This window comes from Lithobates pipiens, unplaced genomic scaffold (genome assembly GCF_037356315.1).
Source record: "Lithobates pipiens isolate NorthernLeopardFrog02 unplaced genomic scaffold, aLitPip1_a1.2 Scaffold_1, whole genome shotgun sequence".
Taxonomy (NCBI): Eukaryota; Metazoa; Chordata; class Amphibia; order Anura; family Ranidae; genus Lithobates; species Lithobates pipiens.
In genome coordinates this window covers 240,144,804-240,164,058 of record NW_027507685.1, presented here as the reverse complement: position 1 = coordinate 240,164,058, position 19,255 = coordinate 240,144,804, and the positions used below count along the sequence as shown (strand labels likewise).

At 50.0% G+C, this 19,255-nt stretch overlaps 1 long non-coding RNA gene across 1 annotated transcript; it reads right to left on the bottom strand.

Moving 5' to 3' along the window:
* Positions 1-3,046: 3,046 nt before the first annotated feature.
* On the bottom strand, positions 3,047-18,570 carry LOC143986005 (uncharacterized). Its single transcript, XR_013276234.1, has 2 exons — positions 18,306-18,570; positions 3,047-3,500 (listed from the first exon to the last, which is right to left on the bottom strand). It is a non-coding gene; the product is annotated as an uncharacterized LOC143986005 (long non-coding RNA).
* Positions 18,571-19,255: the final 685 nt, after the last annotated feature.

The following is a 19,255-nucleotide window of genomic DNA, read 5'->3' as shown; positions in this document are numbered from 1 at the left end:
GTCAATCACAGCCAGTGATCCAATCAGGAGATGGAGAGGGGCGGGGCCGAGCTTCAGCTCTGTGTGTGAATGGAATGGGTCGGGGGCGTGCCTGATTGGATGCCCCCACAACAATCTGCTTGCTGTGGGGGCACCTGGCAGGAGGGAGGAGCCAGGAGCTCCAGCAAGGGATGCAAGAAGAGGAGGATCTGGGCTGCTCTGTGCAAAACCACTGCACAGAGCAGGTAAGTATAACACTTAATATCGATTTAAGATGGTAAGAAAATACGTATTAAATGGGGGGGGGGGGGGGTAATTAATGCACAAAACCAAAATGTGAATATAAATGGAAATAAGCTGCCGACATAAATAAGTGATTTCACACAACTCAAAATAGATAAAAAAGAATTAATATGCAACGCTAACTAACCTGTGTAACAATATGATGATATCAAATATATAAATCAAAAACAATCGATGAATAAACACAATTAGTGAATAATAAATAATAAAAATAGCAGCTGAATGGTAAAGTGCCAAGAAATAAACAAATCTTCAAAAGTGCAATAATAACTAACCCTGCTTCATTGAAACATTCACCAAAAGTGCAATATAAGTGCATTAGTGATGACATAGCTAAAAAATAGATCTAGTGAATGTCCAAAAAATTCCAATACAGCGCACTTAAAATTGAAGAAAACATCCACTGAACCATATAGTAGAAATCCCAAACAGCAGGGATCAGAACTCCTTACTGCAGTCCATATGTGAAAAAAGTGCAAGTGCAACAAACGATCGATGTAAAAAAAAGAGGACAATGTCTATTCCATCCAATCACAATCCGAAGTGCGCCCCCTGTTTCCCCCAGCCTCTCACCTCTAGCAGCGCCCCCCACAGGCCAAGTTGAGCTTGGATCGGCAAACAGTGCAGACTTCCTCAAATGATCGACCTCCAATGGTCACCTCTACGGAACACACGGTATCCAGCGCACAGCTTCAATCTCTGATCTCCAGACTCAGCGGGTGTAGTGAGGGTATGTGTAGTAAAAGAGAAAGGTGGCTCCAATTGTGTAGTATTTTCAATACATTTATTTAATCCAGCACATGTAGTAACTTACATTTAAAAAACACGGAACTCAGCAATCAGAACGAATACTTCAGGTCTCGGCCACTGTGGGGACACTCATATTTTAGTGTTAGGACCACAGATACCAGGGTGCCGTGACGTGGCTCTGTGGCTCACGCATGCGTTTGCAAGTGCATGAGGACTAAACCCCTGTTTTTAACGCATACTGTTAGCCCCTGTACACACGGTCGGACATTTCTACAACCAAATCCGTCGGATTTTATCCATCGGATTTTGTCCGACGGATCTTGTCGGAAACTGTTGCATACACACGGTCGGACAAAGTTGTCGAAAAATCCGATCTTTCAAAACGTGATGATGTAATTTCGTTACGATGGGACTACGTTCAGGCTAGTAGCCAATAGCTTTGATGTAGGAATTTGATCTGAGCATGCGTGGCACTTTGTCCGATCGGAATTCTCTACACATGATCGGAGTATGTCCTATCGAACCAGTTTGTCAGAAAATATTTCCTGCAAGTTTGAAAATTTGGTCCGTCGGAAACAGTCCGATGCAGACCACACACAGTCGGATTATCCAACAACACGGTCCGATAGGACACATTCCGACGGATTCTCCGACCGTGTGTACAAGGGCTTAGACAGGTTGATTCGGTTGTCTGGGAGCTGGTGGTAAGTAGGCTTTGTTTTTTTCCTGGGCATTCCCCAGGCCTTTGTTGTAAACTCCCTGTAGCCAAGCCCCCATTAACCCCCGTCATGCCGGCTTTGTTGATTGCCTTTGGTAATACCCCGGGCCTCTCTTTCTTACTGCAGCCAGAGCAGTTATTCCACGTTGCTGGAAATTATTCTCTGGACCTTCTCTTGGGGAATAGACAATTGAATTAGACTCCATTAGAGAATTGGAATGGCAGCTGGCACGGGAATTGGAAAAAGAGGAACAGTTCTTCTACACTTGGACTGCCTGGTTGAAGTTTCGAAGTTCACCTGAATGTCTGACTTGGGCTAAAACGGTCCCTGGCACTGCTCTCTAAGCCATGATGGAGTGTCTCTGATATTTTTGTGTCCTTGCTACCCTCTATTGCCCTCCCTAGACCTTTCCCCTTTCCCCCATGCTACTTCTCCCTTCCTCCATATTTTCCCTACACACATAGATGTGTCCCCCACCACAATTGTGAAATATATGACTACCTAACTTTTCACTAGATTACCGGACCTTTTTTTCTTTTTATACACTAGTTTGGTAAGGTATAGCCTTAATAATCATTAGATATACACCGTATCTGGAACTGCTTTTTAAAATGGAACTTCTTTGTTTATTGTAAACTTAAAGGGTTTGTTACCCCAACACTTCATATTCCTGATCTGTGCTTGCTGTACCATGTATTTGTGTGAGAAAGTATCCTGTTTGGATTGTTTTCTTTATGTAAAATCCCTGGTGTTCCTGCCAGTCCTTCTGTTTTCTTATTAAAAACTGACCACACTAAGCAGGAGAACACACTGGGGGTTATTTACAAAAGGCAAATCCACTTTGCGCTGCAAGTGCACTTGGAAGTGCAGTCGCTGTAAATCTGAGGGGTAGATCTGAAATGAGTGGAAGCTCTGCTGATTTTAACATCCAATCATGTGCAAGATAAAATGCTGTTTTTTATTTTTCCTTGCATTTCCCCCTCGGATCTACAGCGACTTTACTTCCAAGTGCACTTGCAGTGCAAAGTGGATTTTCCTTTAGTAAATAACCCCCACTGTGGTCAGTGCTCTAGCTATGCTGGGAATTCAGCCTGCTGGAATTCAGAGACAATGTGATCACTTATAAAAAGGAAAAACTTGGCATTTACAGTGCCTTTGAAAAGTATTCATACCCCTTGACATTTTCCACATTTTGTCACATGGCAACCAAAAACATAAATGTATTTTATTATGATTTTATGTGATAAACCAACACAAAGTGGCACATAATTGTGAGGTGGAATGAAAATGACAAATAGTTTTCCAATTTTATTTTACAAATACATATCTGACAAGTGTGGCGTGCATTTGTATTTAGCCCCTTTATTACGATACTCCTAACTAAAATCTAGTGGAATCAAATGCCGTCAGAAGTCACCTAATTAGTGTAGGAGGTCTCCAGAAAGCTCGGCCTACAGCCACTGCGGAGTGGAACAATTAAAGACTCTGTTACCTGATCACTGGAAGGACTTTGTGACCAGATCGGGAAGGATCCAGAAACACCTGTCGGAGCCATCAGATTCATCTTGTGGAGCGGTGTGACGGAGCCGGCTGGCTAGAAGCAAGACTGAGTGCACCGGAGCGGAGCAGTTCCATTCTTCAGATCTAGTTTGGTGAGAGGGCTGCGGCTCACAGTTTTTCTGACACACCTTTATACACCTAGACATTTAACACAGTGTTGCTCGGACCTGGAGTCCCACGGAGGAGAACCTGATGAAAGACTGAGTTTAAGCAGGCCTCAAGCCTACCCTTCACTTTACTACCAATACTGTGTTATACAAAGCCAATTACACAGGAGACAGTTGCAGGTATATCACACTACAGGAACAGTTCTAATATTCTCCTTACCTTAACCCTTGTTGTTCCACTGTTGGATTACAATTATTACAACACAAATAGCTAGCAGAAGAAAGAAGATCAACGACTGCACTTCTCATTGCAAGGCCTTGCATCCATTTAAAGTGGGGGGAGCTCCCTAGTAATTGTGTTGTATTTCATTATCAACCCTACATTCCTGTAGTTACCAGCGTGTGCTGGAAGTGGGAAGGTGGCCAGAGTAAGGCGTATTCACCTGAGTATTAGTCCCAATTGGAGACACATTCTCAGAGACCATCATAGACAACTGTAAATGTACAAACTGTTGTACATGTATATTGTGCTGTTACTCTATGTTGGTGTGATAGTACAAACACTGTAAATACTACTACTTTATACACTGGTTTCAGTAAACATACATTCTTGTTTAAGTGCCATTGGTGTGGAGTGTTGTTCCTTTTCCAGCACGTGTAACATCGGATATCCAAGTAATAACTGCACATTGTGGGGTTATCCTTTACTATTAGCTTCACACCAACATCGCACCATAGCTGTGTCAAGGGGATGGAGCCAATTCAGTGGGTGTTTAATAGCAGAGTACAGGCCCAAACAAACTCAGCAGCTCCTTCAGGGGTCAGTGCTACATTAGTAAATAGAGTCCACCTGTGTGTAATTTCATCTCAATATAAATACAGCTGTTCTGTGAAGCCCTCAGAGGGCCTTGAATACATCACCCCCACCGTGGAACATGGTGGTGGCAGCATCATGTGGGGATACTCATCTTCAGCAGGGACAGGGAAGCTGGTCAGAGTTGATAGGAAGATGGATGGAGCAAAATACAGGGCAATCTTAGAAGAAAACCTGTTTTCTCCAGTCATCTTCCAGGACGGCACACCTGAGAGATGACTGGTCCACCTGACAGGAAACACAATCAACAACAAGTTTAAAAGTCCCCACCCCTCCCTCAGACCCTCAGTTCTTGATTGTGTTTCCCACAGGATGGCAGCGAAACCAAGTTTCTTTTTACTTTTGTGGTTGGGTGTCGGGGAACCCGTTTTCTCCTTGTGAGGTGTATCTTTATGGGACTTAGCAGACAGGGTCTGTGATGCTCCCCTGTAACCCCCAGGGAACACTTGGGGGTGATAGCCCTCACTTTAGGCCTCTTTAAAGAGCCTTGCTACAGCCTCAGGGGACAGGGGAGTTGTCCCAGTAGTGCTAATCCCCTTTTTGCCTTCCTACCTTGAACAGGGTTCGTTGGTGGAGTAAGGTGAGCTGCTTTCTCCGGTGCGGAACGCGGATTGCGTGCGTTCCAGCACCACGGCGCATGTCTGGAAGTTCAATGCATCGCTTCCGGGTATCGAGTTCCGGCGCATAGGTGCGTTCCAGCCTCAGGGCGCAGGACCGGAAGAGGCCGTACGTCATTTCAGGACGTCGGACCTCCTAAAGATGGCGCCGATCGGCGCGTTTTTTAAACACTACAGTCTAAGGAGTGTGGGTGAAGCACCCTGTCTTCTCTTCTGGTGAAGCGCTTTTTGTTGGCAGCATCTACAAGGGGACGCTCAAGATTGTACCTTGGTCCAGCGATCCTGCAGGGCAGTAAATCGCCATGGAAGTGGAAGGTCCGTCTGAGCAGACAGCCGTGGAGGTCGCCACAGGGGGTGAGTGATCCAGCTGTGTTCAGGGGCAGGGTACTCTAGGGTAGACTGCCTGTGCCCCTTTAGGACATGTGTAGCTAATTGTCTATTTGTTTCTGACTATTACCAGGGACTGAAAGCTCTGCCCAGGGGTCAGCTGCTAGGTCTAAGGGAAAGGCTACCTCAAAGTCCAGGCGTTGTGGGTATTGTAATTCTAAGTGAGCACAAGACCACACCAAACCTTTCTGCGATAGATGTATCTTTAAGCTCGCAGGCAAGGAGACCGCCCAGGTCGTGAAGGAATGTAGGGCCTTACAAGCAGAAATGTTGGCCACCCTTCAGTCTTTTCAATCTACCCTAGTGAAGGGTTTGGAGGAGGGACCCTCAGAGAGAGAGACTCCTCAGTTCCAAGAGAATTTTTCCACATCTTATGCGGAAAGTTCCCAGGGCCAAGTCTCCCTATTGTCTGAGGTGGAGGAAGGTCAGGTCCCAGATTTTAGTTCTGGGGAGGAAGATTCAGACCAAGATAGCCAGGGGGAGGCTAAACTTGGGGGACTTTTGTTCTCGAGTGAGGACATGGAAGGCTTATTAAAAGCCATTTACACCTCTGAAGATATCCAGGTCCCTCTGCTCAAGTCTCAGCGCAGGACAGAGTATATAGAGGTCTAGGAAGGTTGCAGGCTAGAACCTTTCCCATCCACCAGTCTCTGAAAGAGATAATCCTCAGAGAATGGAAAGAACCTGAACGCAAGCTTCTCAAATTGAAAGCTTGGAAAAGAAGATGCCCCTTTAAAGATGAGGTGGAGGAGAAATTTTTTAAAACTCCTCGCTTGGATGCATCCTTAGCGCAGGTTTCTAAGAGATCAGATTTATCCTTTGAAGATTCTGGAAATATCCAGGATCAGATGGATAGAAAGTCGGAAACTTTACTCAAAAGAGCCTGGGAGGCGAATGCAGCAGCAATGGCACCGGCTCTAGCTTCCGCCTGTGTAGCCAGGAATGCAGACGCCTGGCTCGGCAAGTTAATGGATCACGTTTCCCACAGTAAGGAGACTAAAAAAATCGTAGACTCGCTGGAGGTAATCAGTCGAGCGGTAGCATATGTGGCAGAGGCAGCAGTGGAGACTGTTAGGACCACAGCTAAGGCAGCAGCACTTTTGAACTCTGCCAGGAGGGCCCTATGGGTAAAGACCTGGGATTGAGATTTTACTTCCAAATCTCGCCTGTGCGGCATTCCCTTTGAGGGTTCCCTGCTGTTTGGCTCAGGCTTAGATCAGGTTTTGTCCCGATCTACTGAAAAGGGTAAGAAGTTCCCGGTGAGGCCCAAGAGGGAAAGGGGTAAGAAATTTTTTTCGAGGCCCCTACTCAAAGACCCATCATAAGGGGAAAGCTGAACAGAGGAAGAAGTGGAACTTGGGAAAAGGAAAAGAAAAAAGTACAATTCTTTTCTCCAGTTCCAGAGCCTCCCAGAAAGAAGGCAAATGACGCCACCGTAAAGGTAGGCGCAAGACTCAGCGACTTCCTTCCCCAATGGGAAAGGATTACGCAGAGTCCATATATTTTAAAACTCTTAGAAGTGGGGTACAGACTGGAATTTCAGAGTCTTCCCCCACAGGAGTTTCTGGTTACTTTTCCTCCCAGGGACCCAACCAAGGCAAAGGGGTTACTGAAGAATTTAAAGGAACTAGCAGAGCAAGGGGTGATTGCTCCAGTACCAACCAGTCAGCTAGCCCAGGGTTTTTACTCACACGTATTTGTGGTTCCAAAACCCTCAGGCAGGTTTCGGTTGATAATAAATTTGAGAAGACTCAACCGTTCCTTACTTCACAAGAAATTCAGGATGGAGAGTATTCACTCAATAAGAAAACATCTTCAGAGAGGAGTCTTTATGGTCACCCTGGACCTAAAAGACGCTTATCTACATGTACCCATTGCCCCCGAACACCAGAAGTACCTACGCTTCGCAGTTTGCATACAGCAGAAGGTACAACACTGGCAGTTCAGGGCTCTTCCCTTTGGGCTGGCGGCAAGTCCAAGGATATTCACAAAGGTGATGGCCGAAGTAGTAGCATATCTACATCTGCAAGGGATACGGTTAATACCCTATCTGGACGACTTGCTGATCTACAGTGTGGATCAGAGGCAAGCAGTTATAGACAGAGACATCGTGTTAGAAACTCTGGAGACCTTGCGCTGGATGGTCAGTCGGGAGAAGTCCTCACTGACTCCATCTCAGCTAAAACTATACCTAGGCTACCTGTTAGACTCGCAGGCACAGAAGGTATTTTTACCAACAGAGAAGGTAACGAAGGTCCAGAATGCGGTTGTCACCCTTCTCGAAAGAGGAGAAGCCTCTCTGAGATATATAATGAGACTGCTGGGTCTCATGACGGCCTGCATTCCGGCAGTAACCTGGGCACAACTCCATTCTCGGGAGCTTCAGTCTTTCCTACTTGCCTCATGGGGAGGAAAAAGAGAAACATTAGAGAACAGAGTACCCATCACAGAGGAGGTATCTCGTTCTCTGCGGTGGTGGCTCGACCCACAGAATTTGTTGAAGGGTCGCCCCTGGTCTCAGGTAAACCCTTTGGTCTTAACCACGGACGCCAGCGCTTGGGGTTGCGGGGCTCATCTGGGAGTCCGATATACCCAGGGGTCCTGGAGCCACAGCCAAGCCAGGGAATCTTCCAATTTCAGGGAAGTTCTGGCAGTAGGCAAAGCCCTAGACTATTTCCGAGAGGAACTGCAGGACAGGGAGGTTCAGGTCCTCTCAGACAACCTGGTCACGGTGGCATACTTAAACCACCAAGGGGGGACAAGGTCGGACAAACTAAGACGGTTAGCACAACAGATCCTTGTGAAAGCAGAAAAGAGGGTTCTTTCACTGTCAGCGATTCATATAAAGGGCTCACTCAATCTGCAGGCAGATTTCCTAAGCAGACAGCCCATCCTTCAAGGGGAATGGGGATTGAGCAAAGAAATCTTCTTCCTGGTGTGCAGACATTTTGGCAAGCCAGAAATAGATTTGTTCACTTCCCGAGAGAATGCGAAGGTTCTCAGGTTTTTCTCCCTTTACAAGGATCAAGAAGCAGAAGGGATAGACGCTCTTGTACAAGTGTGGGATTTCAGGCTGGCTTATGCCTTTCCCCCATTAGTACTCCTTCCCAGAGTCCTACAGAAATTAACCTACTCAGGGTCAGACCTGATACTAATAGCACCCTGGTGGCCCAAGAGAGTTTGGTTTCCCACCATTCAGGGTCTCTCGATAGCTCCCCCGCTGCGTCTGCCGGTACAACGCGACCTGCTCAGTCAGGGTCCAGTCTTTCACCCCGACCCGGGTCGTCTCTCTCTGACAGCATGGCTATTGAGAAGGAAATACTCCGAGACAGGGGCTGTTCGGAAAGAGTGATAGATACTCTTCTCCTCAGTAGGAAAGGCGTCACCAGAAAAATTTATGTAAAGGTCTGGAAAGTCTTCTCCCACTAGCTACAGTCTAAGGAGGGGGCTCTCCAGATGATACCTACCATCCTAGACTTTCTTCAGGAGGGGGTGGACCAGGATTTGGCAGTTAGCACCCTAAAGGTCCAGGTGGCAGCCCTGTCTGTGTTTTTTGACAGGAAGCTAGGACAGGAGCCGCTGATAAAAAGGTTTTTGTCGGCCAGGGAAAGGGTAGTTCCAGTTAGGTCAGTCAGTTGCCCTCCATGGGACCTGTCCCTGGTATTAGATGCCCTAACAAAGGGGCCTTTTGAGCCGGTGGCTCAAATTTCTGTTAAACTCTTATCATTTAAGTTGGCCTTCCTTCTGGCTATCACTACGGCCAGAAGGGTAGGTGATATACAGGCTCTCTCGATTAAAGAGCCATTTTTGCGCATCCTAGAGGATAGAGTAATCCTCACTCAGGATCCTCTTTATTTGCCAAAGGTAGCTTCATTATTTCACAGAACACAGGAGATTATTCTCCCGTCCTTTTGCCAGAATCCTAAGAATAAGGAAGAGGAAAGATTCCATTGCTTAGATGTCAGGCGTTGTCTCCTACTCTATTTAGAAAGGGTGAGAGACTTTAGGAGATCCAGTCATTTATTGATCACCTTCTCAGGGAAGAGAAAGGGTCTACAAGCATCTAAAACGATAGCTAGATGGGTTAGACAAACCATATCTATCGCTTATAGGCAGGCCGGTAAACCAGTACCAATCCGCCTTAAGGCGCATTCAACCAGATCCCTGGCGGCCTCCTGGGCAGAAAGGGCAGGCGCCTCAATCGACCAGATCTGCAGAGCAGCAACATGGACGAGCCATAGAACTTTTCTGAGGCACTACAGAGTGGAGCTGTTGTCCCCTCAGGATTTGGCATTTGGCAGGAAGGTCCTACAAGCGGTTGTCCCACCCTAAAGGTAGGCCTGAACTTCTTGCTTATCCTCTCAGGTGTGCCGTCCTGGAAGATGACTGGAGAAAATGACCAGTTACACTTACCGGTAACGTCTTTTCTAGGAAATCTTTCAGGACGGCACACCTGATTTTTTTTTCAAGTTTGTCAAATGAAAATTTATAATAAAATATTTACAAAAATGTGAGGTGTATACTCACTTTTGTGAGATATTATATGCATGGTGGGGGGTCTGCAATTGGTTAAAGTGGAGCACAGCTTTTAAAAATCTATAAGGATCCAAAACACCTCTTTGTATAATCAAAACAAATAAGCCGGTGGCACAGCATAAAATCCAATGCAAGTGAAGCTTTATTATTCCAGAAAAACAACAAAAATCTTATCCTCGAACCTCCTGTGGCCTGCGTCATCTTAAACTGGGCTAATCTTCTTCTTATGTATTAGCAGGAGTTTGGCTTCAAATGGTTAGTGTATCTAAATCTCCTAGTCCATCTAACACTCCCCTTCCCAGGATTGACAGTGCAGCTGTCCAAATGTGCCCCCCTGTGCTCCTTCATCCAGAGTAGGGGTGCTCTAATACAGGAAGTGTGTTACTGGCCAGATCACTAGGTTAAAACAAAGGGAGAAAAGCCTATCAAAAAATGATTGCAGCTACAGCATCTAATGATTGGTAAGCTGCAATATATTACATTTTTTGTTTTGGAGTTTAATACAGTTTAAGTGAGCCAATACCCAGTTCATGAACACTAAAGTATATTAGATATTCTGAAAAAGCAGAACTTTAAAGGGATAAGTTCACCTTTCTGAACATCCATATTTAGGGTATAACATGTAACATGTTCAAAATCTGCCCCCTCTTTCCCCCCAATCCACCCCCCTCCTTGTGACGGCAAACAGGGGATCTTCTCCCTGCGGGGGAGGGGGTCAGCGAGCGCCACTTTTTCGTCATATCAGTTTCATGCTCTGGAGGAAGCATAAAGCGAACACAACGTTTTATTTTTTTATGTAGAAGTGGCTTCGTCTTGGTTGATTATCATCTTCATGCCCTGGAGGAAGTGTAAAGCCAAAATGACATTTTGGTTTCTCTATGTAGAAGTCACACTCTGGTGGAGTGGCCATGTCTATGTCACACTCAGATGGAGTGGCCCCGTGTGGGGGGCACTCTGGTGGAGTGGCCTCATGTGGGGCACACTCTGGTGGAGTGGCCTCATGTGGGGCACACTCTGGTGGAGTGGCCATGTCTAGGTCACACTCTGGTGGAGTGGCCCCGTGTGGGGTGCCCTCTGGTGTAGTGGCCTCGCCTGGGGCACACTCTGGTGAAGAAAAAGTCTATCGGCCTCCAACCTCCCCTCACAGCCGATCCAACACACGCCTGCAGAAAAAGAAAAGTCTTCCAGCCTCCAACTCTGGTGGAGCGGCCTTGCCTAGGGCACACTCTGGTGGAGCGGCCTTGCCTGGGGCACACTCTGGTGGAGCGGCCTTGCCTGGGGCACACTCTGGTGGAGCGGCCTCGCCTGGGCACACTCTGGTGGAGTGGCCTCGCCTGGGGCGCACTCTGGTGTAGTGGCCTCGCCTGGGGCACACTCTGGTGAAGAAAAAGTCTATCGGCCTCCAACCTCCCCTCACAGCCGATCCAACACACGCCTGCAGAAAAAGAAAAGTCTTCCAGCCTCCAACTCTGGTGGAGCGGCCTCGCCTGGGGCACACTCTGGTGGAGCGGCCTTGCCTGGGGCACACTCTGGTGGAGCGGCCTTGCCTGGGGCACACTCTGGTGGAGCGGCCTCGCCTGGGGCACACTCTGGTGGAGTGGCCTCGCCTGGGGCGCACTCTGGTGTAGTGGCCTCGCCTGGGGCACACTCTGGTGAAGAAAAAGTCTATCGGCCTCCAACCTCCCCTCACAGCCGATCCAACACACGCCTGCAGAAAAAGAAAAGTCTTCCAGCCTCCAACTCTGGTGGAGCGGCCTCGCCTGGGGCACACTCTGGTGGAGCGGCCTCGCCTGGGGCACACTCTGGTGGAGCGGCCTCGCCTGGGGCACACTCTGGTGGAGCGGCCTCGCCTGGGGCACACTCTGGTGGAGCGGCCTCGCCTGGGGCACACTCTGGTGGAGCGGCCTCGTCTGGGGCACACTCTGGTGGAGCGGCCTCGCCTGGGGCACACTCTGGTGGAGCGGCCTCGCCTGGAGCACACTCTGGTGGAGCGGCCTCGCACGGGGCACACTCTGGTGGAGCGGCTTCGCACGGGGCACACTCTGGTGGAGCGGCTTCGCACGGGGCACACTCTGGTGGAGCGGCTTCGCACGGGGCACACTCTGGTGGAGCGGCTTCGCACGGGGCACACTCTGGTGGAGCGGCTTCGCACGGGGCACACTCTGGTGGAGCGGCCTCCCACGGGGCACACTCTGGTGGAGCGGCCTCGCACGGGGCACACTCTCGTGAAGAAAAAGTCTATCGGCCTCCAACCTCCCCTTAGCCGATCCAACACACGCCTGGTTTCTCTATGTCTGGGGCGCACTCTGGTGGAGCGGCCTCGCCTGGGGCACGCTCTGGTGGAGCGGCCTCGCCTGGGGCATGCTCTGGTTGAGCGGCCTCGCCTAGGGCACGCTCTGGTGGAGCGGCCTCGCCTGGGGCATGCTCTGGTTGAGCGGCCTCGTCTGGGGCACGCTCTGGTGGAGCGGCCTCGTCTGGGGCACACTCTGGTGGAGCGGCCTCGCCTGGGGCACACTCTGGTGGAGCGGCCTCGCCTGGAGCACACTCTGGTGGAGCGGCCTCGCACGGGGCACACTCTGGTGGAGCGGCCTCGCACGGGGCACACTCTGGTGGAGCGGCTTCGCGCGGGGCACACTCTGGTGGAGCGGCTTCGCACGGGGCACACTCTGGTGGAGCGGCTTCGCACGGGGCACACTCTGGTGGAGCGGCTTCGCACGGGGCACACTCTGGTGGAGCGGCTTCGCACGGGGCACACTCTGGTGGAGCGGCTTCGCACGGGGCACACTCTGGTGGAGCGGCTTCGCACGGGGCACGCTCTGGTGGAGCGGCCTCCCACGGGGCACACTCTGGTGGAGCGGCCTCCCACGGGGCACACTCTGGTGGAGCGGCCTCGCACGGGGCACACTCTCGTGAAGAAAAAGTCTATCGGCCTCCAACCTCCCCTTAGCCGATCCAACACACGCCTGGTTTCTCTATGTCTGGGGCGCACTCTGGTGGAGCGGCCTCGCCTGGGGCACGCTCTGGTGGAGCGGCCTCGCACGGGGCACACTCTGGTGGAGCGGCTTCGCACGGGGCACACTCTGGTGGAGCGGCTTCGCACGGGGCACACTCTGGTGGAGCGGCTTCGCACGGGGCACACTCTGGTGGAGCGGCCTCCCACGGGGCACACTCTGGTGGAGCGGCCTCGCACGGGGCACACTCTCGTGAAGAAAAAGTCTATCGGCCTCCAACCTCCCCTTAGCCGATCCAACACACGCCTGGTTTCTCTATGTCTGGGGCGCACTCTGGTGGAGCGGCCTCGCCTGGGGCACGCTCTGGTGGAGCGGCCTCGCCTGGGGCATGCTCTGGTTGAGCGGCCTCGCCTAGGGCACGCTCTGGTGGAGCGGCCTCGCCTGGGGCATGCTCTGGTTGAGCGGCCTCGTCTGGGGCACACTCTGGTGGAGCGGCCTCGCCTGGGGCACACTCTGGTGGAGCGGCCTCGCCTGGAGCACACTCTGGTGGAGCGGCCTCGCACGGGGCACACTCTGGTGGAGCGGCCTCGCACGGGGCACACTCTGGTGGAGCGGCTTCGCACGGGGCACACTCTGGTGGAGCGGCTTCGCACGGGGCACACTCTGGTGGAGCGGCTTCGCACGGGGCACACTCTGGTGGAGCGGCTTCGCACGGGGCACACTCTGGTGGAGCGGCTTCGCACGGGGCACACTCTGGTGGAGCGGCTTCGCACGGGGCACACTCTGGTGGAGCGGCCTCCCACGGGGCACACTCTGGTGGAGCGGCCTCCCACGGGGCACACTCTGGTGGAGCGGCCTCGCACGGGGCACACTCTCGTGAAGAAAAAGTCTATCGGCCTCCAACCTCCCCTTAGCCGATCCAACACACGCCTGGTTTCTCTATGTCTGGGGCGCACTCTGGTGGAGCGGCCTCGCCTGGGGCACGCTCTGGTGGAGCGGCCTCGCCTGGGGCATGCTCTGGTTGAGCGGCCTCGCCTGGGGCACGCTCTGGTGGAGCGGCCTCGCCTGGGGCACGCTCTGGTGGAGCGGCCTCGCCTGGGGCACGCTCTCGTGAAGAAAAGGTCTATCGGCCTCCAACCTCCCCTTAGCCGATCCAACACACGCCTTTAGAAAATAATGTCTTCTTGTCTCCAACCTCCCCTCAAAGCTGGCCCAACACATGACAGCAGGAAAGAAAAAATTTACTGGCTTCCATCCTCCCTTCACAGCTACTCCAACTCGTACTGTCTTTTATTTTTTTTTCTATTTTTGTTGTTTTGCTTCTTTTTCTTTGGTTCATAATCGAGGGTAGTCCTGCAGGGAGGGGGAGGTGATGGCTTTCGTGGTCTTTCCATTTTTTTCTGTATGTCTTTTTGGCTTTTTCGTGGCTCTGGGGGAAGCAAAAAGTGAACATGACGTTTTACTTTTCTTATATAGAAGTGCTTTCTCCTTGGTCTGTTATCATCTTCATGACCTGGAGGAAGCGTAAAACGAACACGACGTTTTGGTTTGTCTACGTCTGGGGCGCACTCTGGTGGAGTGGCCTCCTCTGCGGTGCATTCTGGTGGAGTGGCCTCCTCTGCGGCACACTCTGGTGGAGTGGCCTCGCCTGGGGCACACTCTGGTGGAGTGGCCTCGCTTGGGGCACACTCTGGTGGAGTGGCCTCGCTTGGGGCACACTCTGTTGGAGTGGCCTCGCTTGGGGCACACTCTGGTGGAGTGGCCTCGCTTGGGGCACACTCTGTTGGAGTGGCCTCGCTTGGGGCGCACTCTGTTGGAGTGGCCTCGCTTGGGGCGCACTCTGTTGGAGTGGCCTCGCCTGGGGCGCACTCTGGTGGAGTGGCCTCGTCTGGGGCGCACTCTGGTGGAGTGGCCTCGTCTGGGGCGCACTCTGGTGGAGTGGCCTCGTCTGGGGCGCACTCTGGTGGAGTGGCCTCGCTTGGGGCGCACTCTGGTGGAGTGGCCTCGTCTGGGGCGCACTCTGGTGGAGTGGCCTCGTCTGAGGCGCACTCTGGTGGAGTGGCCTCGCTTGGGGCACACTCTGGTGGAGTGGCCTCGCTTGGGGCACACTCTGGTGGAGTGGCCTCGTCTGGGGCGCACTCTGGTGGAGTGGCTTCGTCTGGGGCGCACTCTGGTGGAGTGGCCTCGTCTGGGGCGCACTCTGGTGGAGTGGCCTCGTCTGGGGCGCACTCTGGTGGAGTGGCCTCGTCTGGGGCGCACTCTGGTGGAGTGGCCTCGTCTGGGGCGCACTCTGGTGGAGTGGCCTCGTCTGGGGCGCACTCTGGTGGAGTGGCCTCGTCTGGGGCGCACTCTGGTGGAGTGGCCTCGTCTGGGGCGCACTCTGTTGGAGTGGCCTCGCTTGGGGCGCACTCTGGTGGAGTGGCCTCGCTTGGGGCACACTCTGGTGGAGTGGCCTCGCTTGGGGCACACTCTGGTGGAGTGGCCTCGCTTGGGGCACACTCTGTTGGAGTGGCCTCGCTTGGGGCACACTCTGTTGGAGTGGCCTCGTCTGGGGCACACTCTGGTGGAGTGGCCTCGCCTGGGGCACACTCTGGTGGAGTGGCCTCGCCTGGGGCACACTCTGGTGGAGTGGCCTCGCCTGGGGCACACTCTGGTGGAGTGGCCTCGCCTGGGGCACACTCTGTTGGAGTGGCCTCGCTTGGGGCACACTCTGGTGGAGTGGCCTCGCTTGGGGCACACTCTGGTGGAGTGGCCTCGTCTGAGGCACACTCTGGTGGAGTCTGAATGTAATACACAGACATGCTGTGTGAGCCCCAGTTAATACCGCATACATCTTTAATAAAAAAAAGAGAAGAATTTGATTTAGCACCTTCACCTACATTTCATATTTTTTTAACATATACAAATTATAGAGAGAACAGTTCAAAACTCTTGTGCCAGGGACAATGAATAAACTTGACATGACAGGGACACAAGGATGACTATTGTTGGCCTTCCTATAAAGATGCTGGTTGCCTGCCACTCATCCCGACCCACTGACTGGCAATAATCGCATGAAACATCTGATGTAATCAGCCTGCACATGTTTAGAATCTCGGCTGGTCCCTGCTGAACTGGCCAAAATTCTGTGTATTGCCGGCTTTAGGAACACAGACACTTAGGTGAAAGGGATAGTGCATAATAAAACGCTCATGGATAATTAGCGCTGTTTTATTTGCATTCGTTTTGTCTGTCTGTCTGGCCGTGAATATAAGGGTGATGACGCCCATATAGCATGAACGGAGCGTTTTTGCAGCATCTGTAACTTTCAGGTGCTACATGCAGGCAGTCCATTGAAAATGATTAGAACGTACAGCTGCACAGTCGCAGCCACTTCCTCCATGTAGAAGAGATCTGGGTCCATATCGGATGGTGATTGGGAGGCGGCATTGCCCACACTGCCCATCGTCTCTTTATCTTCCACACAGGAAGTAAACCAACTATTCATTTCACACAGGACTTCTAATACCTCTAAGATATTTGTTTAAATGGCAGATATAAAGATACCCCTCTTTGTCGTAGATGTAATATTGGGCTGGCTAATTTAATACATATGTTATGGAGATGTCCTGAACTCCATCACTATTGGCAAGGGGTTATCTCTGCTGTTATCTCTGTCTCTAACCAATTACGGACCGCCGGCCGTCGTTATACGCCCCGTACTTTGAAGAGGAATATCGTTGTTATGGCAGAACTAGCTACCATAACCCCGCTATTTTTTTTCTTTAGCGGGCGGTCAGATAAAAGTGGTCTCTGCGGCGGATTCACCATGAGATCCCTTTTATTGGCGGCGGGAGAGGGCCCCCCCCTCCTGCCATGCTCCGATGCCCTCCGCCGCTTACCGGAGCCGCCGGCAGCTTCCGTTACCGTGTGTGGTATGGAGCTGAGTGAGGGGAAGATTGCCCCCACCCATCTCCATACCACTGGAGGGCAGAAGTGACATCAAAACGTCACTTCCCCCCCCCCCCCCCCCCATAGCTCTTAAAGAAAAAAAAATTTTTTTTGTTTTTTTCAAACGACTTTTTTTTTTTTTATTGCATTTTGTGTAAATATGAGATGTGAGCCCGGATCTCATATTTAAGAGGCCCTGTCATGCTTTTTTTTTTTTTCTATTACAGAGGATGTTAACATTCCTTGTAATAGGGATAAAAGCGACACAATTGTGAAAATTAAAAATAAAAGCTAAAATAAATAAGAAAAAAAAATGCGCCCCATCCAGCCGAGCTCACGTGCAGAAGCGACCGCATACGTGAGCAGCGCCCGCATATGAAACCGGTGTTCACACACATGGGAGGTATCGCCGCGATCGTTAGAGCGAGAGCAATAATTCTTTGGCGAAACTCTCACTTTAAGCCTTTGATCACCCCCTAGTGGTTAACCCCATTCCCTGCCAGTGACATTTATACAGTAATCAGTGCATTTTATAGCATGGATTGCTGTATAAATGTCACTGGTCCCAAAATAGTGTCAAAAGTGTCTGATCTGTCCGCCGCAATATCGCAGTCATGATAAAAATCGCAAATCACTGCAATTACTAGTAAAAAAAAAAAAAATGCCATAATTCTATCCCCTATTTTGTAGACGCTATAAATTTTGCGCAATTCAACCAATATATATGCTTATTGCGATATTTTTTTTTTTTTTATCAAAAATATGTAAAAATACATATCAGCCTAAACTGAGGAAAAAAATAATTGGGATATTTATTATAGCAAAAACGAATAAATATTTTTTTTCAAAATTGTCGCTTTTTTTGTTTATAGAGGAAAAAAATAAAAACCGCAGAGGTGATCAAATACCACCAAAAGAAAGCTCTATTTGTGGGGGGGGGGGGGAAATGATCAAAATTAGTTTGGGTATAACGTCGCATGACCGTGCAATTCTCGTTCAAAGTGTGACAGCGCTGAAAGCTGAAAATTGGCCTGGGCGGGGGGGGGGGGGGGGGCAAAATGCCCTTCATAGAAGTGGTTAATAATGACATCACATTGCTAATTGCATATTGTATTTGTAGCATATATACTCTCATTAGTGGTAATGCTTCAGAAATTGGCGTCCACGCTGCAGCCGTCTTTCCGCTATAGAGCGGACACCTAGTGGTTACATTTAGGGCAGCCAGGCTTTTTTCGTCTGCTTTGTTTCCATGGTTACCAACACTTCTTGTACACAGTGATGGGCAGTGGGGGGAGGGCACAGACACACCATGTACTGATTTATAATAGAGGAATATGATGGGCAGTTTTCATGCTATTCAGCATTCCCACCCATTTTCTTCAGGAAATGCATTTTCTAGTTTGCACTTAACACTGTCATTTTGTCATTTTGTAACTTTTGGAAATGTCAGTAAAAACTTGTCTGTGCCAGTAAATTTTGGGTGTTGTGTCAGTAAATTTCAATCTGGTAGGTTGGCAGCACTGCTCTGCCCCATGAGTGTAGGTGACTTCTCCAGTGTACTTTTTGTATCTATCACTATCAATATTACTCACCAGTCTCTGTGTCTGTGTTCTGGTGATTGCCGCGGAATCCAAAACATCCAAGAAGGGCCCTGAGACAGCGGCGTACAAATGTCCGGGTCCTCTTCATTCTGATTGGAGGATCTGAAGGCTGGTCACCGATACCTCCTACAATAGATGCCCTTCCTTCACTGGGTTTCTCTTTGCTGTTTTTCAGAGAAATAATCGGATTACATTTAAATCGGTTCATTATTAAGAATAAAGAAACTCGCTTTAAATGTACTAAAGAAATCGCAAATAAATTCAATTGAATTAAATCAAATCCAATCAAATCGCAAGAAATCTCTCAGGAGAGATCAGAAGGCACGTCCTGACTGGACAGTGTCCTCTGAGATTCTGCTGACTGAACCATCGTGCGTCAGCTTATATAGTGGCCCAGCTGATGACATCATCGTCAGTTTTTTTTTTTTGAAAAAATAACTGACGATTTTTCTTAAAGGGGCCACGTCCTTATTTGTCAACTTTGTGAATTGCAGCCTGTAGGATTGAGTATATACGGATCTCATAGGGATACGGCTCCTGGAAGAAAACATGTGATGGTGAATGAAATTTAACCCTTTCACTACCAAACTATATTTGTTCATTTGGTTCAAGCCTTTAACTGCCAAACCAAGCAAACCCCCCTCCCCCTATATTAACCCTTTCACCGCCAAATCATTTTTTCCCCCCCATTTCTCCCCCATATGTTAAATTATACCGCCAAATCAGATTTCACCACCGTTTTTAACCCTTTAAATGCCAAATCAAATGTTTTTCCTTTTTTATTCATGAACCATTTCACTGCCAAACCATATATTTTTTTTAATTTTTTAACCTTTCTAGGAAAAAAGATTTTTTTTTTGATTTTTGAAACACTTTTTATCGCCAAACGAAATTATTTTTTTTTTTTAACCCTTTCATTACCAAGCCAGTAGGTTCCCCCC